The sequence below is a fragment of the Oryctolagus cuniculus genome, chromosome 14, assembly GCF_964237555.1.
Source record: "Oryctolagus cuniculus chromosome 14, mOryCun1.1, whole genome shotgun sequence".
Classification (NCBI taxonomy): domain Eukaryota; kingdom Metazoa; phylum Chordata; class Mammalia; order Lagomorpha; family Leporidae; genus Oryctolagus; species Oryctolagus cuniculus.
This window is the reverse complement of record NC_091445.1, coordinates 11134335-11161269: the sequence shown is the minus strand read 5'-3', so window position 1 is coordinate 11161269 and position 26935 is coordinate 11134335. Positions and strand designations below refer to the sequence as shown.

Here is a 26935-nt window from a genome sequence, read left to right as displayed (position 1 = left end):
TTGTTGGTAGATTTCTGAATGTGAACTATTCTAACTGGGGTGAGGTGAAACCTCATTGTGGTTTTGATTTGCATTTCCCTGATTGCTAGTGATCTTGAACATTTTTTCATGTGTCTGTTGGCCATTTGGATTTCCTCTTTTGAAAAATGTCTATTGAGGTCCTTGGCCCATCTCTTAAGTGGGTTGTTTGTTTTGATGTTGTGGAGTTTCTTGATTTCTTTGTAGATTCTGATTATCAACCCTTTATCTGTTGCATAGTTTGCGAATATTTTTCCCATTCTAGTCCAAGTGATCAATTTCAGTTCACAATTGATCACACTGATAGGTCCAAGAGTCAAAGGAATCACACAAACAAGTCTAGTGTCTACTAATACTAGCTGATAGAATCAAAAAGGGAGAGAACAATCCATCATGGGAAGTGGGATACACAGTAAACTCATAGAATGGCAGATGTCCTAAATAGCACTCTGGCCTCAGAATCAGCCCTTAAGGCATTCAGATCTGGCTGAAGAGCCCATGAGAGTATTTTAGGCATGGATAGCCAAGACACCCTGGGGGAAAAAAAAAAAAAAAAAGGAAGACCTAAATGGAAGATCTCTGTGAGTGAGATCCCAGTGGAAAGAATGGGGCCATCAAAGAAGGAGGTACCTTTCTCTGAAGGGAGAGAGAACTTCCACTTTGACTATGACTATGACCCTGTCAGAATAAGATTGAAGTTGGTGAACTCAAAAGGCTTCCATAGCCTTGGAAACTCATGACTAGAGCCTAGGGAGATTTCTGACACCATAAACAAGAGTGTCAAATTGTTAAGTCAACTACAGGAGTCACTGTGTACTTACTTCTCATGTGGGATCTGTCCTTAGTTTGTTGTCCAATGTGAAGTAATGCTAGTTCTGAAAGAGTATTTTACACTTTGTGTTTCTGTGTGGGTGCAAATTGATGAAATCTTTACTTAATATATACTGAACTGATCTTCTGTATATAAAGATAATTGAAAATGAATCTTGATGTGAATGGAATGGGAGAGGGAGCGGGAGATGGGAGGGGTGTGAGTGGGAGGGAAATTATGGGGGTGGGGAGCCATTGTAATCCATTAACTGTACTTTGAAAATTTATATTTATAAATAAAAAATTAAAAAAGAAACCTGTGATACAAATATAGAGACAGAGGCTAACTAGTTGTGTCTTGCATTTTGATGCAGCCAACCACCTGAATTTTGGCTAATGATAAGTCTGCATAAGTGGCACACATCACCTCCAGGCCTAACCCATGAAATCTTCGCACCATCAACTTTTGCTTTCCTATTCTTTGGTGGAATGGTAAGGAGTTCAGGACCTAGAGGAGGCAGAGCTGCAAACTGGAGAGAGGCTTTATTCTTGCCCGCTGATGGGAAGAACGACCGAACCAGCAACAGCCATGTGGGACTGTTGCTTCAGTAGGAAAGAAACGTTGACATTCTGGGGCTCTTTAAATTTGGCATTGTTTATTGTTAGCCAAACTTGAGTAAACACAGGGTGTTAGGAGCAGTGCTATTATCTGAGTTCTCTTCTGTCTTTTGCTTTTTTTCTTTTCATATATCAAACGAAGTTCTAAATTTTCCAAGATTTTGTTTTCAGCCTTCTAGTCTTTATTCACTTTACTCACCCATCTACTAATCAATTTCATGCGTCAGTGATCTGTTCCAAGTGAGTAAATCCAAGAGTTCCCCCATCCCTCTCTCTTTGCAGGGATAATGCTTCCCTCCGTCATTTGGTTGCCTGTGTCTAGGTGGCCTCTTCCTCATTCTTTAGATGAGTAGTGGCCAAAACCTACTTTGTCTTCTCCACTGATCTGGTTGCCACTATATGCCCAGACTGGGAACAAAGCATTGTGTTTCTGTTTGACTCTTCTGTCCCCTATCCTACTTCTCACAGTTCAATCAATTATTCCAATATTCTCCCTCTTTAGCTCCTGTCTTTTCACTTAAAGATTTATTTATTTGAAAGGTAGAAAGATGGAAAGAGGGAGGGAGAGAGGGAGGGAAAGAGAGGGGTGGGGAGAAGAGAGACAGAGAGAGAGAGAGATTCTTTCATCCTCTGGTCCACTCCCCAAATGCCACACTCCATTTGTGTCTCCCACATGAGTGGCAGGTAAGACTTAGATCACTAAGGTACACTATCAGGAAGCTGGGTCAGAAGCACGGAATAGCCAGGACTCAACTTGGCACTCTGATATGGCATATGAGTGGTAGCTTAACCTGCTGAACCATGATGCCCACCCCATCCTCTGTTTTCCGTTCTGTTTTCCATGCTTGCTGCAGTGCTCTTTTTCTGAATTGTGCATCCTCTCCCAAACTTTGTATCCCTATTTTCTTTTTTTTTTTTTTTTTTTTTTTTTTGACAGGCAGAGTGGATAGTGAGAGAGAGAGACAGAGAGAAAGGTCTTCCTTTGCTGTTGGTTCACCCTCCAATGGCTACAGCGGCCAGCGCGCTGCAGCCGGCTCACCGCGCTGATCTGAAGCCAGGAGCCAGGTGCTTCTCCTGCTCTCCCATGGGGTGTAGGGCCCAAGCACTTGGGCCACCCTCCACTGCACTCCCTGGCCACAGCAGAGAGCTGGCCTGGAAGAGAGGCAACCAGGACAGAATCCAGCGCCCCAACCTGGACTAGAACCCGGTGTGCCGGCGCTGCAAGGTGGAGGATTAGCTTATTGAGCCGCGGCGCCGGCTGAATCCCTATTTTCTTTACGTCAGTCTTGTTCTAACCCCCATAATCAAAACTTAATAAGTCATGCTAAAGTCACCAATAGCTATTAACTGCTGTAATAATTAAATGTCACAATTTAACAGAGTGATCAAAACAATAATAATTAAATAATTTCTAGCTTCATTTAATTCTCATATACTCCAGTGCATACGTTATGCTCCAGCTAAAGAGTACAACTTTTAATCTGAACAACCTAGGATATTCTCAACCACATGCAGGATTTTTCTGTGTCTACTCCCGCATCTTGATTTTTCAAAACAGTGACTTTGTGCCAAGTTCTACCTCAAATAGAGGACTTTCTAGAAGCCTTTTTGAAGCAATACTTCCTGTTATGAAAAAGAGTTAAAGGTATACCAAATGGGAAAACAATATAATAATCCCATGTGTACCCACTATACAGCTTCAATAATTACCAACTGATACCTATATTTGACTTATGTGTACACCTACCCACTACCTTTTTCATCAGGTTCCAAGCTGAATACACTCATTTCCTCTTTTTGTATCTCTCCTGCAGCACTTTTTGTATCTCTTTCTTTTTGTATCTCCTTCTTTTTGTATCTCTCCTGATAGCTGTGTCTCACCCTCTCTCCTAGAGTTAAAGTCCCTTGAAGGTAAGGCCCCTGTGCTGCTGCCCTTTAGCACCTATCAAGAACCACACAGTGTCCTGAGTCTAAGGGCAAAAACAACACACTTCCTGAATTTGAACAGAAACTCTTACAATTATTTTAAAAGAAGTTATTTTGCTCAGATCTAGTAATGATATCTTTTGACAAAATTATCTCTGTACAAAGCTGACATGAGCACCAATCCCAATTTTAAATTTTCAGAGGAGAGCCATGTGCTTTTTTAGTAATCCAGTGCCCTGTTTGGATTATCTCAATAATCACTCAATTCAATGCCGAGCGTTAGCTCAGGGTGACATTGGATAAATCGTGTGGAATTAGCATAGTGAATATATTCTCTTTGCCTGTTTCCTTATTAGAAAATTGCATATTCCCATTCTAGCTCACAAGAGAATTATGAGATTAAATAGGGTAGTCATCTACTGATTATACAGGTTATGACCATTCCGAATTTCTTTTTTTTTTTTTTGCCCTTTCTGAATGTGTTGTCCAAGTTTGTATTTTTGTTATTTACTAACTCTTCTCTCAAACGATGATGTAAAGAATGAAAGAGGAGATATAGCTTAAATTATTTAGTAGTGGGGGTCAGTAAAAAATTGGCAGGAGGAAAAATCAATGCCATTATCTAAAATGAAGATCATCTGTCTTTTATTATCATGAACAATATAGAATCATCTGTGAAGCATTTTGAAATCCTTAGAAAATATCTCTATTTGTGGTTGTAAGTGCTTGTATATCTAGTATGTGTCTTGTTATCACGGACAGTCTTACATTTTTTCAAATTTAATATTTCATTGATTCAAGAATTTCATCATACCTCAAGAGAACAAAATTAAAAGCATGAACTTCATAAATCAATTCACTATTTTCCATGATAATCTCTAATGTTGAGAATTGTGTTTCATTTCTATTATGCTTATGCACACTTTGGCATAAAATACTAAATCCAAAATTAAATAAAAATGGGATTATAGAAAAGACTATGCAAAAAAACTCTATCTGATCTATGGTCAACTAATCTTTGACAAAGTCTCCAAGAATGCACAGTGGGAAAGGATAACGTCTTCAATAAATGTGTTGAGAAAACTGGATATCTTCATGTAAAAAGAAAAAAAGAGAGAAGAAAAGAAAGTAATTGAATTCTAATTTTACACCATACACAAAAAAGTCAACTCAAAATGGATTAAAGACTTAAACTTGAGACCTGAAACTAAAACTCCTAGAAGAAACCAAAATAAAAGCTCCAGGATTTTGGTCTTAGCAATGAATTCTTGTATCTAACAACAAAAGCATACGTGACAAAGGCAAAAACAAACAAGAGGAATTGCATCAAACTAAAAAGTTTCTGCACAGCAAAGGAAACAGTCAACAAAATAAAAAAGCAATCTATGCAATGGGAGAAAATATTTGCCAACTATATATCCAGAAAGGGGTTAGTATCGAAAAATATAAGGAACTTTTAATAGCAAAACAAGCAAACAAAAACAAGTTATTTACCTGATTTAAAAATGAGAAAAGAGAGACAATGGCATCTCATATGAGTGTCAGTTCAAGCCCTGGCTGTTCCTCTTCCAATCTAGTTCCCTGCTAATGAGCCTGGCAAAGCATCAGAAGATGGCCCAGGTGCTTGGGCCCTTGTTACCCATATGAGAGATCCCGACAGAAATCCAGGCTCTTGGCTTCTGTGGGAAGTGAACCAGAGGATGGAAGATCGATCGATCTCTCTCTCTCTCTCTCTCCCTTCCTTTTGAATATATAAATATTTAAAAATTAAATAGATAAAAGGGCAAAGCATCTAAATATGCATTTTCCATAAAGGACATAAAAATGACCAACATGTATATGAAAAGGTGTCAATATCACTAGTCACCAGGGAAATACAAATCAAAGTCACAAAGAGATGTCACCTCCTATCTGTTAGGATTATATTATCAAAAACTCAAAAAGATAACAAATATTATTGAAGATGTGGAGAAAAGGGGACTTTTATATACATTGATAAAGGGAACATACATTTGATGTGATAAACTGTGGCAGTTACTCAAAAAAATTAAAATAACACTGCTACATGATCCAGGAATTTCACTTTTGACTATATATCCAAAGGAAATAAAATGAAATCATTATCTGCACTTCCATATTCAGTGTATCAGTATTCATAATAGCAATGATAGGGTATCAATCTGAGTGTTCACTGACTGATGGATGGGTATAGAAAATGTGGTGTACATGCAGTGGAATGATGTTTGATTTTTAAAAATCCTGATTTTTGCAATGATATGAATGAAACAGGAGGACATTATGTTAAGTGAAATAAACCAGGCACAGAAAGACAAATACTGCATGATTTCACTTACATGTGAAATTTAAACAGGTTAAACTCACAGAAAAAGAGAGTGGAAGGGTGTGTTACCCATAGTGTGGGGAATGCATGTGGAGGGAGATAAAATATATTTGTGAAAGGGTACAAACTTTCAGTTACAAAATAAATATATTCTAGGCTTGTGTTGTGGCACAGAGTGTTAAGCTACTACCTGCAATGCAGGCATCCAAGATGGTCAACAGCTCAAGTCCCAGCTATTCCACTGCCATTCCCTTTCCCTGCTAATGTGCCCAGCGAAACAGCAGAAGATCAAGCAAGTGCTTGGGCCTCTGCCACCCAGATGGAGTTCCTGGCTTTGGTCTGGCAGAGTGCTGAGTGTTGCAGGGCCATTTCAGGAATGAACTAGTGGACAAAAGATTCCCCCCCCCTCCCTCTTCCCTCTCCCCTCTCCCCCCTTCCCTCTCCCCCTCCTCTCTCCCCTCACCCCTCTTTGTAATACTGCCTTTCAAATAAATAAAACTTCGAAAGAAAATATATTCTCAGGTACTAATGTGCTGTATAGTGAATATAGTTAATAATGTGTATTTGCAATTTACTAAGAGATGAGACCTTAAATATTCTCACAACAATTAAAGGTAACCAGGTGATGTAATATATTAATTAGCCTAATTATGGTATTATTTCACAACATATTCAAAAAATCAGATCAGAACATCATGTTGTACACCTTAAATATGTACAAATTTTGTGATGTTTGCTTTGATAAAACTGGAAAAACTTATTGACGAAAAAGGCATGCATAAGAAAACAATGACTATTTGAACAGTTACATCATTATGCAAGGTTGATGTTAGGGAAAAATGCTTGTAGGCAACAAGTGAGCCAGGAATCACCCAGCACCGTTATTTCAGAATGTCTTTGCAGTTTTCTGTTGATTTTATGTGCTGTCAACTCTGGTAGAATTATTTTTTTTTTATTTGACAGGTAGAGTTAGAGAGAGAGAGAGAGAGAGAGAGAGAGGTCTTCCTTCCGTTGGTTCACTCCCCAAATGGCTGCCACAGCCAGCGTGCTGCACCAATCTGAAGCCAGGAGCCAGGTGCTTCCTCCTGGTCTCCCATGCAGGTGCAGGGGCCCAAGCACCTGAACCGTTCTCCACTGCGTTCCTGGGCCACAGCAGAGAACTGGACTGGAAGAGGAGCAACTGGGACTAGAACCCGAAGCCCATATGGGATGCCGGCGCCACAGGCAGAGGATTAACCAAGTAAGCCACGGCACTGGCCATGTTATATTAGAGCAGGAGAGAATTATATACTTTGCTGACACTGACTAACATAGAGATCTCCAAAGATTTAAAGATACATATTTGTAGGGGCCAGCATTGTGGCATAGTGGGTAAAGCTGCCACCTGCAGTGCCAGCTATCCCACATGGGACCAGTTCTAGTCCCAGCTGCTCCACTTCTGATCCAACTCTCTGCTACGGCCTGGGAAAGCAGTAGAAGATGGCCCAAGTGCTTGGACCCCTGCACCTATGTGGGTGACCGGGAAGATGCTCCTGGCTCCTGGCTTCAGATCAGTGTAGCTCCGGCTGTTGCAGCCAATTGGGGAGTTAACCAGCGGATGGAAGACCTCAGTCTCTCTCTCTCTGCCTCTCCTCTCTCTGTATAACTCGTGACTTTCAAATGAATAAATAAAATTTTTTGTTTTTTTAAAAAAATACATATTTGTAAAGACCCAGCTAGTTTACCACTGCAGAGGAAATATAGTGGACCTGGAGAAGTAACCTAGTTGAGCCCTCATTATTTGTGTTGGGCAGTGCCCTGCAATTGTGCAGAGATGCCTTGAGGGCCACACTGAGAACTGCTGGGCGACCTCATTCCAATTAGTAGCTCTGCCTTTATTGATCTTAATGAGATGTTTTGTATGGTTGCTCCTTTTTCATTAGTTCTGAATTTTAAAAATATTTATTTATCTGAAAGACAGTCACAGAGAGGGAGACAGAGGAGAGAGAGAGAGAGAGAGAGAGAGAGAGAGAGAGATTTCTGGGGGCCGGCGCTGTGGCGCAGTGGGTTAAAACCCTGGCCTGAAGCACCACCATCCCATATGGGCGCTGGTTCTAGTCCCAGCTGTTCCTCTTCCGGTCCAGCTCTCTGCTATGGCCTGGGATAGCAGTAGAAGATGGCCCAAGTGCTTGCGCTCCTGCACCCACATGGGAGACCCAGAATAAGCTCCTGGCTCCTGGCTTCAGGTTGGCACAGTTCCGGCCACTGCGGCCATCTGGAGAGTGAACCAGTGGATGGAAGATTTCTCTCTCTGTCTCTACCTCTCTCAGTAACTCTTCAAATAAATAAAATAAATCTTTTAAAAAAAAAAAGAAAGAAAGATTTTTTCCAGTTCACTCCCAAATGGCTAAGACTGTCCTGGCTGGGCCAGGCAGAAGTCAGGAGTGTGGGCCTCCATCGCAGTCTCCCATGTGGGTAGCGGTGGTCCAAGTTCTTGGGCCGTCTTCCGATGCTTTCCCAGGTTCATTAGCAGGAAGCTGGATCAGAAGTGCAGGAGCTGGGATATAGGATGCTAGCATCATAAGTGGTTGGTTTAACCCTTGGCACCATTACACTGGCCCCATTATTTCTGGATTTAAGTGCTCACTTTTAAAAGAAAAATGTCTGGAAACCACTGATCTGGTCTACCATCATTCCAACATAAGATTTCACTTGTACCTAAAGAATTTCTGATGTATCAGTTTGGATTCCATCTGTGAAGTTCAATCATAGTAGGATTATTACCATGTGCCTAAGTTAGACACTATCTTTTAAAATCTTTCTTTCAAATTCTTTTGGTTAATAGTTCTTCACACTAGATAAATGATTGGTTCCTCTATGTAGAATTTATTTTTCTAAGCACAATCCTTTTTGATCCCCTTTCATTTTCAGGTGTTCTTCACTGCTTACCAAATTGTAAGTAATCCTTGAATCCTGGTTGCATGACACTAGATCTATCTACCACTGCACACCACCATGTACCTTAATGTGCAGAAGAGCTGAGGGGCCAAGACAATAGCTCACATATGCTGACATGCTGTGATGAATTAAATCTTCTACAAACAACATCAAATGACCAAATCTCTGCTGTTGTCTCTGTTTTGCCTCCCATTGTTAGCCTCCAATATCTAATTTTTTAAAATACTGATTGGAGCAGGAGAAATGTCTGATTTTTCTCTAAAAATAATGCTGCTTAAATTGTTTGTAGTTTGGTAGGTATTTCTTCTGTCTTCCAAAAAATGACCTGTTTCCTCCTCATTTAAAAACTATTTTTTTAGGCCAGTGCCACGGCTCACTAGGCTAATCCTCAGCCTGTGGCGCTGGCACCCCAGGTTCTAGTCCCAGTTGGGGTGCCGGTTCTGTCCCGGTTGCTCCTCTCCAGTCCAGCTCTCTGCTGTGGCCCAGGAAGGCAGTGGAGGATGGCCCAAGTGCTTGGGCCCTGCACCCACATGGGAGACCAGGAGGAAGCACCTGGCTCCTGGCTTCGGATCGGTGCAGTGTACCAGCTGTAGTGGCCATTTCAGGGGGTGAACCAACAGAAGGAAGACCTTTCTCTCTGTCTCTCTCTCACTGTCCAACTCTGCCTGTCAAAAAAAATAAAAAATAAAAAACAAAAAAACCTATTTTTCAAATCATCAGGACTCACACGCAATGTATTTAAATCTGTGGCATGGTAATAAAGTTAATAAATGCTTAATAAACCACCAGTTTACTTTCTTTCTGAATTCACATGAGAAAATAAAAATGATTACTTTTTTTTTTTTAGCAAATTTAGGACTTCTGAAAGATGCCAAATGAAAGACTAGAATCCTTCATTTAATACCAAATAAAACAAGGGAATGAAACACAGAGCTCCATCACAGTTATTCATAAAATTAAATATTCTGTTTCATCTTAAGAATGCTTTAGAGGAAGAATTCTTCACATTTAAAAAGAAGAAATTCTGTTTAATATTTAAATCAAAAGCAGAGAAACCATGTGGTACATTTTAATTTAATATTAACTAGAAGTATGCAAGCAGTCAGGCTTAGTTGTTTTCTTTTTGCTTCTATTCCTGGAAGATTTCTAGCATAATATTATGCCTGACTTTGTAGATATCTTACAGCTTATCAGCTTGCTTCCATCCAGTAATTATCAAGGCACTGGGTTCTATATTTTAAGGGTTTCACCACCTTCCTACCCCTGCCACACTGAGGACCAAGTTTCTAACACATGAGCCCATGGAGGATACAATGAAACCACAGCACAGAAGCTCTGGAAGGTAAAGAACGGTAAGGAAGCTCAGTAGCTGGGTCAGTCATTGCTTGACCAACTGTAATCCAATCCACTTCTTCTTGGCTTTGTATTTGCAACTATTTGAAGTGATGTCAGTATTCTCACCCGTTAATGCAGTAACTTCTCTTTTTCATGCTCGTGTCCTCATGAAGAATTCACTGTGGTAAAAAGAAATGTACAAAAGGAAATAAATAAATAAAAGCTTTTTCTGCTGCTCTCTCTGGAACACATACTTGGAAGTAGTTGCTCAAGTGGAAAGCAGACTATTGCAAATCAGTTGCCACTTGGAGCTCCTGACCCTTAGTCTTCTTGCCCTTGGAATGCCTGTCCAAGGGAGTACACCTGAGCGGCATATTGTGCCTTAGTTTCAGCTGTTCTGAGCAACTATTACATTTTGGAATCTCTAAGTTCAGTCAGACCACACCAAACACTGCCTCAAGTTTGACAAATATTGTTCTGAACTTTTTATATGGTGTGATAATGGACAACAGAATATATTCTACACAATAAGCTTCCCACTTAAAGGCATCTGTGACAGAAGAAAGTACAGAGGATATTTCCTATTTCAACATCAGCAAACTTAAATGATGTGCTGTTTACCACAAAGTGGAAACATTTTCCTTATGTTTTATCATTTCTATTCACTTTACATTATTTATTCTTCAGTGTAAGCCTTTGAGAAATATACTCTTATTACTCCCATTTTATATGTATGGAAATTGAAGTTTAGAAAGGTTAATAATTTACTCAAGGTCACAAAGATAAGAGAGGTTAGAAGTCATACCCAGTTCTACTAGCCTTCAGAGTTCAGGCCTTTAAGCATTTCATGATGTTCGTCCAGCCTCGGAGATACTGAACATCTAATTAGGGGAGAAAGAAACAAAAATAAAGGAACATGGAACGACTAGTAAACAATTATATCACATTGCACAACCATTACATGGTAATAACTAGCCATTCTAGTTCACAACCCAGACAGTGTTTAAGTTATTTATTTCGCGGAAGTAGATATATCCCACAACATTTCAAAGAGAAGTGCTTGTGACCTCAAAATATGGGTTTGCTCCGAATAGTCGAGCATTACATAGAGGACAACACTTAATTTCAATGCTATGCATGAGTTTACTCCTTTATATCCATTGATCCTTATGAGTTTACTCCTTTATATCCATTGATCCTTATTCTCCACCTCCACTAGGGATCTTCCTCTCTTCCCAGCCTCCCCTCTCTAGGTACCATCTATCACTCAGACCTTAGCACTTATCTCTCTCAGTTCTTCAGAGGGTTCATCCATTCAGTTCTCATTATCATGCAGGTAAATCCTGTGTTAGACTCAGCATGATGTCTTCAAGAAAGAACAAGGAGATTTTTTTTCTTTCTTAAACAAGATGTTGAAGTTACTTCTCCTTTCTGCATTCCTTAGTTGTTCCTCTTTCCCCTTCTTTTTCATCTAAAACTAATCTTTGATTAGCTGTCTCATTGATCTTTGCTATTCTGTACTCTGGGGAAGGTTGTCTGGAGAGAATCTAGATCCAGTATGAGAGTCTATACCTTTATGCCTTCAGACATCATCTGGCAACTGCAAAGTCCACTTCTCTTGAAATCCATCCATCAGTTACTGAACTTGCCTTGGAATGTTTTCCTATGACCACTTGTCAGGCTGCCATCTTTCACTACAAGGAGGCCATCAGGCTCTCTGCCATCTCTCTGAGTCTATCTGCTTAGTTTTCTAGGCACTTCAGTATTGCTTGCTAGGTACATTTTAAAGAACCATGCTCTATTTTTATCTCTGGTACTATCATGCAGATGTTCGCACCTGGATTCTAACTAATGAGAACTAATAAAGAATTGTCTGCAGAGAGAACTGCTGCTTCTCAGTTTTGGTATCAGTTTAACAGTTTTGTGCAGCTCTACCACTGGATGGGAAAGGTGGTGATACTGTGAAGCAAGATCCCATTTTTAGTAAAGAAATTATTTGTGCAATGTCATGAGTAGGCAAAGTGACTTCAGTAAAGTTAAGAATTAGAATAAAAACCAAGTGCCCTGCTGCTTTTTCTTTTCTTTTCTTTCTTTCTTTTTCTTTTTTTTTTTTTTTTTTTGGCTTTCAGGCAAGTATCCTCATTGCTAGATTTTATGCATTCCAATACACTGAATTTGAAGTAGTAACATGATTCAAAAAGATTTTTAAATTTCTTTAAACTGTAAAAATTACAGTAAAAATAATGGGAAACAAAACCTAGGTGTATATAGGCTTTGCATCTCCAAATACACATCTACTTAAAACTACTCATCTGAAAAGGATGGTTACAGAAAGACACAATCAGAAGCGAAAAGACAGCAGCAACTCCCTCTGAAGTGAAAGAAGTCCCTGGTCCAACCAGGGAGTGCTGACTTGGAAAAATTGGTAGTTTGACACTGTGGAAGAAATAAAATTGTCACGAACAGAGGTGAAGAGGGATTATATTTGTCAGGAAGAAACTCCTTCTGGATGAACTGTCTGAGGGCTGTGGCATGCCACATCTTGTCTTGGAGACTTAATGACTGGTAATGTTGGAGGAACAGGTCTTTTGTCAGATCATTACAGCAGTCCTAGTTACAACTGCCTCCAGATGTAATGACTGGTTCAGATAAGGGGCCAAAAGACTTCAGGTGAAACACGACTCAATCTAATCAGCTTCCCCTTGATTAGGAGAGGGGTGCCAAGGAAGTATCACTGGAAGGTTCTGAGGCTGAGCCCCAGGGCAGGAATACAGAAGCTGCTTTTGGTCCCCAGGAAATGAGAGCTAAAGAGTAGGCTTGGCCTTCGATTCAGTGCAAGTAGTTAGCAATGCTTTTCTCAGCCTTCCGCTACTACGGAGGCAGTTGATTTGGGAATTTAGTGTTCTTATTTAAGCGTGTTGGAAGAGTGAGAAGAAAAAAAATGAAACTAGAAAATTGAATGAGGCTGGATGAAAGGTGTTACGCTCCTGAATTAGGTGAGATCTTTCAATGCACTTTAGAAGAAAGGACAAGATTCTACATAGATTAGGTACCTTAGGAATTTCAGGAAGGCAAGAGGAAAAATGTCAGAGGTCAAATTCAATGCCCAGGTACTTTGTGGAATGGCTGTTTTATTCTCATCTATTATTGCAACCAATTTTTTTATGTGAGTCTAGATCTCTTTTACTATTAACATGGGGAGGACAACAAAGGCTCCTGTTAAAACCTCTCCCTGCCTGCCTCCCTCCCCAAAAAAACCTAAGCAAACAGCCAGGGTCAACTAAAGACCCTGAAATAAAGGATGGAAAATAAATATTCTTTTAAATCATACCGTAAGAGTTAATATTAAAGATAATTTTTTCTGGCTTAAAAAGGATCATAAATTTAGAATGGGATAGTGCAGTGGTACGTTCTCAGTTGATGTTAGTGTCTTTTCATTCCTTTTGTTAAAAAAGAATGAATATCCTTGTTACAACTGTAAAGCAGTTCAACTGCATAAATTTGGAAAAGTTTAAAAGGCAGAGTGGAGAAAGTAAATCAGCTTATAATTCCACTGAAGATATTGCTTCTTCATTTTCATACCAATATTCTAAATACTACACATACACACACACACACACACACACACAAGAATCTAGGAAAGTTCTCTTTACAGTTCTTAATAGATTTCAGAGATAGCAGTGATTCACTTAAAAATACAGATGCGGGCCAGCATTGTGGCATAGCAGGTGAAGCCCCTGCCTGTGACACCAGCATACTGAATGGTACCAGTTGATGGCCTGAAGGGCAGTGGAGGATACCCCAAGTGTTTGGGCCTCTGCCACCCACGTAGGAGACCTGCATGAAGCTCCAGGCTCCTGGCCCAATGTTGGATGTTGCAGCCAACTGGGGAGTAAAACAGCAGATGGAAAATATTTCTCTCTGTAACTCTGATTTTCAAAATAAATAAATAAATCTTAAAAAAAAACACACCCCGAAGTTCTACTGTTACAGAAAGTCATAGTTGCAAACTGAAAGATGGCAATGAAACACTTAGAATCAGAGTGATAGGCATAGTTAAGAGTGGCTTTGAGCTTTAAAAATTAGGTCTCACTTCTTTAATAAATCATTTTAAACAGTGAGTTGTCTATTTTCATTTTATTTGAAAGGCTGAGAGACAGAGGCAAGAGAGAAAGCTGTTAGAAATCTTCCAACCACTAGTTTACACCAAATGCCTGCAACAGCCAAGGCTAGACAAGGTTGAAGCTAGGAGCCTAGAGCTCAACCCAGACCTCCTACATGGATGGCAGAAACCCTAATACTTGAGCCATTTCTGTCCCTCCCAGGGTCTATAATAGCAAGAATGCTAGAATCACAAGCAGAGCCAGGACTTGCACCCAGCCACTCCAATATGTGATAGGAGTTTACCAATTGGCATCTTAATTAATGGGCCAAACACTTGCCCCATCCCAATTCTGATAATGATAGAGTACCTCCTATTGAGCAAATTGTTCCACAGACAACAGTAATAAAATATGGGCAAAATATAAAGACCAACTATCCAAAGGCATAGGATTTTGGCAAAAAATATGGAAAAATTTATTGATAAAATAAGTGACACTTTCTCATTTTCATGATTTTGTTATTGCTGTCTTTGTTTTTCTTTTGTTTCAAGTTCCTTGCTTGCTAGGTGCTTAAAAACTGAATAGAAACCTATAGATTCATTGGTGTAAAGAACTATTATTTAATTGTTCAAAAAATTGTGGATATAAAGACACAGAAGAATGAAAAGTTGATGGCACAAACATAAAGAAAATACAGTGGAAAAATTAATGGATCCAGAATAATAGTTACATTAAATATAGATTATTAAAACTTTTTGCTAAAAGGCAAAACCTTTCAGAATGGATTAAAAAACATGACTCATGGAAGAGTGACCCAGCAGAGGAGGAGGCAAGATGGCGGAATAGGAAGGGAGCACACTGATAGTCCGGGGAGAGACAGTTTAATAAAAGTGGAGATACTGCAGGTTCAAGGAAGAGTAGGGGAAGAAACAGCAGAAGAAACTCTTCCGGAATGCGTGATTCACAGTGGACCTGCGTAGAGAGTGTGGGAGCCCACAGTTTGGGCACCAGCGGCAGACTCAACACACCAGCACTGGAACGCGAGGTGAGCCGAACCTCAATAGCCCGAGACACCGGCAGGCAAGCAGAGAGAGGAGACTAGAGGGAACGACCCCCGGGGGGGAAAGTTCACCAGGCTAACTAGAAGAGAGAGAGAGAGAAAAAAAAAAGTGACTGGTACAGACACGGGTTTCTCTCTCTCCGCTCACCTCTCAAAGGCGAGCAAGACAAAGAGCAGGCGCCATCTTGGACATACGTCATAAGCAGAGTGACCTCAGGTCTGCACCGGCCCTGAGCCTAGCAGAAAAACCTGACTCTGGGCGGGGCGAATTAACAGGAGATTAGGACCTAGTAAATTCATGGTGCTACTGAACTGAGACTGTGAAAAAAAGAGATGGTGGGGGAGAGAACTCACGGAATTCACATGAGTACTCTCCAGAGACGCTACAACTTTGGCAACCCAGTGGGAGACCAAAGGAGAATCTGAGCCAATCTGAGGGCAGAACAGATTCCCTGTGTGGTGCTTGGGAAAGAGCTTCCAATCTCTGGCTCCTGTGGGTATATCATTTGCCTGCTAACTACCTCCAACTTCGTTCAGCTGTGTGGAATTACTTCCCTTTTGAATCAAAAAAAGAAAGAGAGAGAGAGAGATCTACCACACCTAACCTGGGAGTGTCACCTTTGGCACACCAAACAGAGCTCTCAGGCCACACCCATCTCAAGCCTCTAAGGCTCCATCAAAAACAGACAGTCCACTTAATCGAGAGTCATAGTATAACAAGAAAAAGCACCACAGTGCAGAAACAAATATCTCCAATATGCCAAATAACAAACGCAAAAACCGAAGTAATAAAAACAAGGAAGTCACCATGATGCCCCCAAATGAAAAAGACACCCCAATTCAAATTTATGAAGATGATGAGATAGAAGAAATGCAAGAAGCAGATCTCAAAAAATTGATAAGAACATTAAGAAGTTCTCAAAAACAAATTCTTGAACTACAGAAATCCTTAATGGACAAGATAGAAAATCTCTCTCGTGAAAATGAAATATTAAGGAGGAATCAAAATGAAACGAAACAACTAGTAGAACATGAAACTGTGATAGTGACGAGAAATCATAATGAAATGAAGAATTCAATTGATCAAATGACAAACACATTAGAGAGCCTTACAAACAGAATGGGTGAAGCAGAAGAGAGAATATCGGACTTAGAAGACAGAGAACAGGAAAGGATACAGTCAGACCAAAGAAAAGAAGAGGAAATTAGAAATCTAAAACATATTGTCGGGAATCTTCAGGATACTATTAAAAAACCCAACATTCGGGTTCTAGGAGTTCCTGAAGGCATGGAGAGGGAGAAAGGATTAGAAGGCCTTTTTAGTGAGATATTAGCAGAAAATGTCCCAGGTTTGGAGAAGGACAGAGACATCCTAGTACAGGAAGCTCACAGAACCCCTAATAAACACGACCAAAAGAGATCCTCACCACGACACGTTGTAATTAAACTCTCCACAGTGAAACATAAAGAAAAGATCCTAAAAGATTTGTTAAGGGACTTAAAGGGAGACTTAGACCCCAATAAAATAGTACTCAGGGACTTCAATACTCCACTCTCAGAAATAGACAGATCAACAGGACAGAAGATCACAAGGATACAGTAGATTTAAACCACACTATAGCCCAAATGGATCTAACAGATATCTACAGAACATTCAATCCTACAGCTAAAGATTTCACATTCTTCTCAGCAGTACATGGAACCTTCTCTAGGACTGACCACATACTAGGCCATAAAGCAAGTCTCAGCAAATTCAAAAGAATTAGAATCATATCATGCAGCTTCTCAGACCATAAAGGAATGAAGTTGGATATTAGCAACTCAGGAATCCCTAGAGCATACGCAAACACATGGAGATTGAACAACATGCTCCTGAATGAACACTGGGTCATAGAAGAAATTAAAAGAGAAATCAAAAATTTTCTGGAAGTAAATGAGGATAACAGCACAACATACCAAAACTTACGGGACGCAGCAAAAGCAGTGTTAAGAGGATTGTTTATATCAATAGGTGCCTACATCAAGAAATTGGAAAGGCACTAAATAGATGAGCTTTCAATTCACCTCAAGGATCTAGAAAATCTGCAGCAAACCAGACCCAAATCTAGTAGAAGAAGAGAAATAATTAAAATCAGAGAAGAAATCAACAGGATTGAATCAAAAAAAAAAATTACAAAAAATCAGCTAAACGAGGAGCTGGTTTTTTGAAAAAATAAACAAAATTGACACCCCATTGGCCCAACTAACTAAAAAAAGAAGAGAAAAGACCCAAATCAATAAAATCAGAGATGAAAAAGGAAACGTAACAACAGACACCACAGAAATAAAAAGAATCATCAGAAATTACTACAAGGACTTGTATGCCAGCAAACAGGGAAACCTATCAGAAATGGATAGATTCCTGGACACATGCAACCTACCTAAATTGAACCAGGAAGACATCGAAAACCTAAACAGATCCATAACTGAGACAGAAATTGAAACAGTAATAAAGGCCCTCCCAACAAAGAAAAGCCCAGGACCAGATGGATTCACTGCTGAATTCTACCAGACATTTAAAGAAGAACTGACTCCAATTCTTCTCAAACTATTCAGAACAATCGAAAAAGAGGGAGTCCTCCCAAATTCTTTCTATGAAGCCAGCATCACCTTAATTCCTAAGCCAGAAAAAGATGCAGCACTGAAAGAGAATTACAGACCAATATCCCTGATGAACATAGATGCAAAAATCCTCAATAAAATTCTCGCCAATAGAATGCAACAACACATCAGAAAGATCATCCATCCAGACCAAGTGGGATTTATCCCTTGTATTCAGGGATGGTTCAACATTCGCAAATCAATCAATGTGATACACCACATTAACAGACTGCAGAAGAAAAACCATATAATTATCTCAATAGACGCCGAGAAAGCATTTGATAAAATACAACACCCGTTCATGATGAAAACTCTAAGGAAACTGGGTTTGGAAGGAACATTCCTCAATATAATCAAAGCAATCTATGAAAAACCCACCGCCAACATCCTGTTGAATGGGGAAAAGTTGGAAGCATTTCCAGTGAGATCTGGTACCAAACAGGGATGCCCACTCTCACCACTGCTATTCAATATAGTTCTGGAAGTTCTAGCTAGAGCTATTAGGCAAGAAAAAGAAATTAAAGGGATACAAATTGGGAAGGAAGAACTCAAACTATCCCTCTTTGGAGATGATATGATTCTTTATTTAGGGGACCCAAAGAACTCTAATAAGAGACTATTGGAACTCATAGAAGATTTTGGCAAAGTAGCAGGGTATAAAATCAATGCACAAAAATCAACAGCCTTTGTATACACAGGCAATGCCACAGCTGAGGAAGAACTTCTAAGATCAATCCCATTCACAATAGCTACAAAAACAATCAAATACCTTGGAATAAACTTAACCAAGGACGTTCAAGATCTCTACGATGAAAATTACAAAACCTTAAAGAAAGAAATAGAAGAGGATACCAAGAAACGGAAAAAATCTTCCATGCTCATGGATTGGAAGAATCAATATCATCAAAATGTCCATTCTCCCAAAAGCAATTTATAGATTTAATGCAATACCAATCAAGATACCGAAGACCTTTCTCTCAGATCTGGAAAAAATGGTGCTGAAATTTATATGGAGACACAGGAGACCTCGAATAGCTAAAGCAATCTTGTACAACAAAAACAAAGCCAGAGGCATCACAATACCAGATTTCAGGACATACTACAGGGCAGTTGTAATCAAAACAGCATGGTACTGGTACAGAAACAGATGGATAGAGCAATGGAACAGAATTGAAACACCAGAAATCAATTCAAACATCTACAGCCAACTCATATTTGATCAAGGATCCAAAACCAATCCCTGGAGTAAGGACAGTCTATTCAATAAATGGTGCTGGGAAAATTGGATTTCCACGTGCAGAAGCATGAAGCAAGACCCCTACCTTTCACCTTACACAAAAATCCACTCAACATGGATTAAAGACTTAAATCTACGACCTGACAACATCAAATTATTAGAGAGCATTGGAAAAACCCTGCAAGATATAGGTACCGGCAATGACTTCTTGGAAAACACCCCAGAAGCACAGGCAGTCAAAGCCAAAATTAATATTTGGGATTGCATCAAATTGAGAAGTTTCTGTACTGCAAAAGAAACAATCAGGAAAGTGAAGAGACAACCGACAGAATGGGAAAATATATTTGCAAACTATGCAACTGATAAAGGGTTGATCACCAGAATCTACAAAGAAATCAAGAAACTCCACAACATCAAAACAAACAACCCACTTAAGAGATGGGCCAAGGACCTCAATAGACATTTTTCAAAAGAGGAAATCCAAATGGCCAACAGACACATGAAAAAATGTTCAAGATCACTAGCAATCAGGGAAATGCAAATCAAAACCACAATGAGGTTCCACCTCACCCCAGTTAGAATGGCTCACATTCAGAAATCTACCAACAACAGATGCTAGAGAGATTGTGGGGAAAAAGGGACACTAACCCACTGTTGGTGGGAATGCAAACTGGTTAAGCCACTATGGAAGTCAGTCTGGAGATTCCTCAGAAACCTGAATATAACCCTACCATTCAACCCAGCCATCCCACTCCTTGGAATTTACCCAAAGGAAAAGAAATTGGGAAACCAAAAAGCAGTCTGCACATTAATGTTTATTGCAGCTCAATTCACAATAGCTAAGACCTGGAACCAACCCAAATGGCCATCAACAGTAGACTGGATAAAGAAATTATGGGACATGTACTCTATAGAATACTATACAGCAGTCAAAAACAACGAAATCTGGTCATTTGCAACAAGATGGAGGAATCTGGAAAACATCATGCTGAGTGAATTAAGCCAGCCCCAAAGGGACAAATATCATATGTTCTCACTGATCAGCAACAACTAACTGAGCACCAAAGGGGAAACTTGTTGAAGTGAAATGGACACTATGAGAAACAGTGACTTGATCAGCTCTTGTCCTGACAGTTGATGTACAATGTAATACTTTATCCATTTTAGTATTTTTTTGTTCTTGTATCATTGGTTGAACTCTGTAATTAACACACAATTGTTCTTAGGTGTTTAAACTTTAACTGAAAAGTGATCCCTGTTAGGAATTTGGAAAACATTATGCTGAGTGAAATAAGCCAATCCCAAAGGGACAAATACCACTTGTTCTCCTTGATAGGTGACAACTAACTGAGCACCAAAAAGGAAACCTGTTTAAGTGAAATGAACACTATGAGAAACGGTGACTTGATCAGCCCTCACCCTGACTGTTGATGAGGAGCTTAATATGTTATCCCTCTTAGTATTTTTCTTGTTTGTTCTACTTAATACTTTTGGTTGAATACTGTAATCAATACACAATTCTTCTTAAGTGCTGAAACTTAACTGAAAAGTGATCGCTGTTAAATGTAAGAGTGGAAATAAGAGAGGGAAGAGATGTGCAATTCGGGACATGCTCATGCTGACTTACCTCAAACGGTAGAGTTAGAAACATACCAGGGGATTCGAATTCAATCCCATCAAGGTGGCATGTACCAATGCCATCTCACTAGTCCAGTGATCAATTTCTGTTCACAATTGATTGTAATGATAGGACTAAGAACCAAAGGGATCACATAAACAAGAATAGTGTCTGCAAATACTAGCTGATAGAATCAAAAAGGGAGAGAATGATCCAACATGGGAAATGAGATACACAGCAGACCCATAGAATGGCAGATGTCCTAAGCAGCACTCTGACCTCAGAATCAGCCCTTAAGGCATGCGGATCTGGCTGAAAAGTCCATGAGAGTATTTCAGGCATGGAAAGCCCAGACACTCTGGGGAAAAAAAAAAAAACTAAATGAAAGATCTCCACGAGTGAGATCCCAGTGGAAAGAACGGGTCATCAAAGAAGGAGGTACCTTTCTCTGAAGGGAGAGAACTTCCACTTTGACCATGGCCTTGTCTAAATATGATCAGAGTCAGTGAACTCAGGGGGCTTTCATAGCCTTGGCAGCTCATGACAAGAGCATAGGGTGATTACTGAGGCCATAAACAAAAGTGTCAATTTGTTAAGTCAACAACAGGAGTCACTGTGCACTTACTCCTCATGTAGGATCTTTGTCTTTAGTGTGCTGTACATTGAGATTTAATGCTATAACTAGTACTCAAACAATATTTTTCACTTTATGTTTCTGTGTGGGAGCAAACTGTTGAAATCTTTATTTAATGTATGCTAAACTGATCTTCTGTATATAAAGAGAATCGAAAATGAATCTAGATGTGAATGGAAGGGGAGAGGGAGTGGGAAAGGGGAGGGTACGGGTGGGAGGGACGTTATGGGGGGGAAGCCATTGTAATCCATAAGCTGTACTTTGGAAATTTATATTCATTAAATAAAAGTTTTAAAAAAAAGAAACAAGAAGCTACAAAAAAAAAAAAAAAAAAAAAGACCCTCCCAACAAAGAAAAACCCAGGACTGGATGGCTTCACTGCTGAATTCTACTAGACATTTAAAGAAGAACTAACTCCAATTCTTCTCATTATTGAAAATAATAGAAAGGGAGGGAATCCTCCCAAAATCTTTCTATGAAGCCAGCATCACCTTAATTCCTAAACCTGAAAAATATGCAATGGAGAAAGAGAATTACAGACCTATTTCCCTGATGAACATAGATGCAAAAGTCCTCAAAAAATTCTAACCAATTGAATCCAACAACACATGAGAAAGATCATCCACCTAGACCAAGTGTGATCTATCACTGGTATGCAGGTATGGTTCAACATTTGCAAATTAAGCAATGTGATATATCACATTAACAAAATGAAGAACAAAAACCATATGATTATCTCAATAGCTGCAGAGAAAGTACTTAAAAAATACAGCACCCTTTCATGATGAAAACTCTTAACAAAATTTGGCATAGAAGGAACATGCCTTAACACAACCATGACAATTTATAACAAACCCATGGCTAACATCTTAGTGAATGTGGAACAGCTGGAAGCATTCTCACTGAGATCCAGTATCAGAAAAAGATGCCCAGTCTCTCCATTGCTATTCAATATAGTCCTGGAAGTTTTAGCCAGAGTCATTAGGCAAGAAAAAGAAATCAAAGGGATACAAATTGGGAAGGAGGAAGTCAAATTATCCCTATTTGCAGATGTCATGATTCTATATATGGGGCATCTCAAAGACTCCACCAAGAGACTACTGGAACTCATAGAAGAGTTTGGTAAAGTAGCAGGATATAAAATCAATACATAAAAATCAACAGCCTTTGTACACACAGACAATGACAAGACTGAGAATAAACTTCTAAAATCAATCCCATTCATAATATACCAAAAAAGTCAAATACTTTGGAATAAATTTAACCAAAGATGCCAAAGATCTCTACGATGAGAATCACAAATCATTAAAGAAAGAAAAAGAAGATTATTCAAAAAAATGGAAAAATCTTCCATGTTCATGGATTAGAAGAATCAATATCATCAAAATGTCCATTCTTCCAAAAGCAATTTACAGATTCAATATGATACCAATCAAAATACCAAAGATATTCTTCTCAAATCTAGAAAAAATTATGCTGAAATTCACATGGAAACACAGGAGACCTTGAATAGCTAAAGCAATCTTGTAAAACAAAAACAAAGCCAGAGGCATCACAATACCAGATTTCAAGATATATTACAAAGCAGTTATAATCCAAACAGCCTAGTACTGGTACAAAAAATAGATAGACCAATGGAACAGAGTAGAAACACCAGAAACCAATCCAAACATCTACAATCAACTTATATTTGACCAAGGAGCTAACACCATTCCCTAGAGCAAGGACAGTCTCTTCAACAAATGGTGCTGGGAAAACTGGATTTCCACATGCAGAAGTATGAAACACGACTCCTACCTTACACCTTACACAAAAATCCAATCAACATGGATTAAAGATCTAAATCTACAACCCAAAACCATCAAATTACCAGAGAACATTGGGGAAGCCCTGCAAGACATTGGCACAGGCAAAGAGTTCTTGGAAAACACCCCAGAGGCACAGGCAGTCAAATCCAAAATTACCAAGTAGGATTACATCAAATTGAGAAGCTCCTGCACTGCAAAAGAAACACTCAGGAAAGTGAAGAGGCAACCAACAGAGTGGGAGAAAGTATTTGCAAACTATGCAACTGATAAAGGATTAATAACTAGAATATATAAAGAGATCATGAAACCCCACAACAAAAAACCAAACAACCCAGTTAAGAGATAGGCAAAGGACTTAAACAGATATTTTTCAAAAGAGGAAATCCAAATGGCCAACAGACACATGAAAAAATATTCAAGATCATTAGCCATCAGGGAAATTCAAATCAAAACCACAATGAGGTTTCACTTCACCCCAACTAGAATGGCTCTCTCACACAGAAATCAACAAACAACAAATGCTGGCAAGGATGTGGGAAACAAGTATCCCAATCCAATGTTGGTTAGAAAGTAAACTGGTAAAGCCACTATGGAAGATAATATGGAGACACCTCAAAATCTGAATATAGACCGGTACTATATGACTCAGCCATCCCACTCCTGGGAATTTACCCAAGGGAAATTAAATCAGTAAATAAAAGAGTTATCTACACCCCTATTTTTATAGTAGTTCAATTCACAATAGCTAAGACATGGAATCAACCTAAATGCCCATCAACAGAAGACTGTATAAAGAAATTATGGGGTATGTACACTATGGAATACTAGCAATTATTTTAACTTAATTGACATTTTTAGAACACTAAACCCAACAACTACAGGAATATCCAATCTTTTCTCTTTTTTTATTTTTTTGTGAAATAATAGCATAGACTTAATAGAACATTATGCTACCATTTGAAACAAAATTTATGGCTTAGTGATATATTTATAAGATAATTAGTATATTGACTATAAATATGTTAACAAATACATATTTTTAAAAATAGCAATCAGTGTGTTCAAACACTAATAGTTGTTTCAGTAGTGGAATTTGGGACTCTTTACTTTTGTAATGTTCATTCTTCCATGTATACATTACATATGCACAACAAGATAGATCATACTAAGTTGCAAAACAAGTGCTCATAAACTTTAAAAGACTAAAGTCTTGCAAAGTATGTTCTCTGATCACATTGTAATTAAAAATCAATAATAATAAGATTTTTAAAAAGAAATCACATATTTGAAACTAACACTACACTTTTAAATAACCCAGTGGGTCAAAAAGCAATTCATAATGGAAGTCAGAAAATATTTCAATATAAATGACTTTGATTATAGCACTCATGATATTTATATTTCAGTACATCCAATACTCTCCCCCAAGGAGCTGATCCCATCCTTTCAAGTTGCTCTTGGGGCCATAGGAAAAGGTAAGAAGAATACAAGATATCAAACTTTATAGAATGCAGCTAAAAAGGTGATTAGAGAAATCATAATTATAAATGCATATACAGTTATACACCTGCATAACAACATCACAGTCAGTAATGGACTGTAAATATGATAATGATCCCATAAGATTGTAATGGAGCGGAAATTTCCTATCACCTAATAATGTCACAGCTGTCAGTTACATTATGGTGTCACTCACATGTCTGTGATGATTCTAAAATAGAAAAACCTACTGTTAGGGCCGGCGCCATGGCTCAGTTGGTTAATCCTCTGCCTGTGGCGCCGGCATCCCATATGGGTGCCGGGTTCTAGTCCGTCCCAGTTGCTCCTCTTCCAGTCCAGCTCTCTGCTGCCAGGAAGGCAGTGGAGGATGGCCCAAGTGCTTGGGCCCCTGCACCCACATGGGAGACAAGGAAAAAGCACCTGGCTCCTGGCTTCGGGCTGGTGCGGCCATTTGGGGAGTGAACCAACAGAGGGAAGACCTTTCTTTTTGTCTCTCTCTCACACTGTCTTTAACTCTGTCAAAAAAAAAAAAAAAAAAAAAAAGAAAAGAAAAGAAAAGAAAAGAAAAGAAAAACCTACTGTGTGGCTGATCTACACCATCTAGGTTTGTGTCAGTACACTCCAATGTTCCCACAACATGGAAATCACTACAGGGCACAGTTCTCACAATGAATCCTGGTTGTTAAGTGACCCATAACTGTACTAGAAAAGAAGGTCTAAAAAGCTAAGAGGATAAAAAAGAAAAGTAAATTCAAAATAAGTGGAAGCAGGAGATAATAAAAATAAGAACAGGAAGTAATAAAAGGGAAAACAAATAAGAAGAAAATTAACAAAGAAAAAAGTATCCTTTGAAAGGATTTACAAAAGTGATATACAAGCTAGACTGATCAAGAAAAGGAGAGAGATACAATACATCGATATCAAGAACAGAATATATTGAAACACATCCTAAACAACTTAGATAGCATGGACAAATTCTTTGAAAATCATAACTTATTAAACTGACAAAAAAATGAAGTAGAACTATTGAATAGATTTTCAATTAAAAAAAAGAATTTTTTATTAAAAAATATTCCTTCAAATAAAAGTGTAGACCCAGATGCTTCCACTAATGAATTTTATTGAACATGTAAGGAAGCAATTACAACTGCCATATACAAACTCTTTCAGGAAAATGTAGCAGGAGGGACTGAACACTTCCTAATAAATACAACAACAATAGTAGCTATTTAAAAGCAGAGCAACATAATTGTGATATTAGAAAACATTAAACATTTGAGCTTATAACAGGCAGGAAAATATTTTTTTGTGTGTTTAGTTAAATAGCAGGAAAATGCAGAGTTGTTTGTATGGTATAATACTTCATGCTTTTTGAAAGATAACTTTCTTATTGTTTAATATTTATTTATTTATTTGAAGGGCAGAGTGACACAAGGAGAGATAGAATCTTCCATCCATTGATTCCCTCCCCAAATTACTGCAATGGTTAGGGCTGGGCCAGGCCAAAATTCCTCAGGGTCTCCCATGTGGGTAACAAAGGCCCAAGTACAGGGTCACCTTCTGTTGCTTTTCCCAAAGCATTAAAAGGCAGCTAGTTTGAAAGTAAAGTAGCTGGGACTCAAATTGGCACTCCAATGTGGGATCCTGTGTTGCAAGCAGTGGCTTAACCTATTGTGCCACAACGTCAGCCCCCAGATAATCTATTTATTGTTCTTTCTTTCTTTAATAGCTCAATAAATAATACATGTATATAGCTAAGAACCAACAAAAAGTAGTAAGGAAAGCTTCAAGAATTACAAGGATTAGACAGTAAAGAAAAATATTCCTTCCCTCTTCACCTTCCTTTTATATAACTTTCCCCCAGAGATACTCAGCAAATTCTCTTCAGTCTTTATAGTAATATCCCTGATATGTACATCCATATGTAATATGGATTCTGTTCTTTGTGAAACTATCGTTTTTAAAGACATTAAAATTTTTAAAAATTCCTAATTTATTCAAATTTTTCTCATTCTAAATAAATATTTATTTTCTTACCCAATTTTTAAATTACAATTTCAAATTGTTTTAAAGAGGATCCTCAAAAGTGTAAACATTTCATCCTATACAAAAATTGGATCTTTTCCTGTTAAATATGTTATATTTTGTAGCCCTATATTGCATGATCATGTGTTCAACAAATTGTTATTGAGTGCTTAACAATATGACAGCCACTGTGCTGAACACGGAGAATACACTAGTGAAGAAGGATGCAGAATACAATGGTGAAGTTTACTCTCATAGATTCTATAGGGTTTACCCAGATCCACCAACAGAGAAACCCCAGGAGGAGGGAGAAAATTAATAAGTG

At 38.7% G+C, this 26935-nt stretch overlaps 1 long non-coding RNA gene across 6 annotated transcripts in view; it reads right to left on the bottom strand.

The window, feature by feature from the left end:
• Positions 1-26935, bottom strand: part of LOC103349541 (uncharacterized) — a 156291-nt gene that overhangs the window by 104148 nt on the left and 25208 nt on the right. For 5 of the 6 annotated variants that reach the window (XR_007922678.2, XR_011381867.1, XR_011381866.1 and 2 more), the window contains exons 3-4: positions 10791-10866; positions 10112-10164 (exon numbers count right to left, since the gene is read on the bottom strand). This is a non-coding gene — a long non-coding RNA (uncharacterized lncRNA). Of the gene's footprint in view, positions 1-9526; positions 10165-10790; positions 10867-26935 lie in introns of those variants that run through there. The other variant, XR_011381865.1, reaches the window with a different exon arrangement.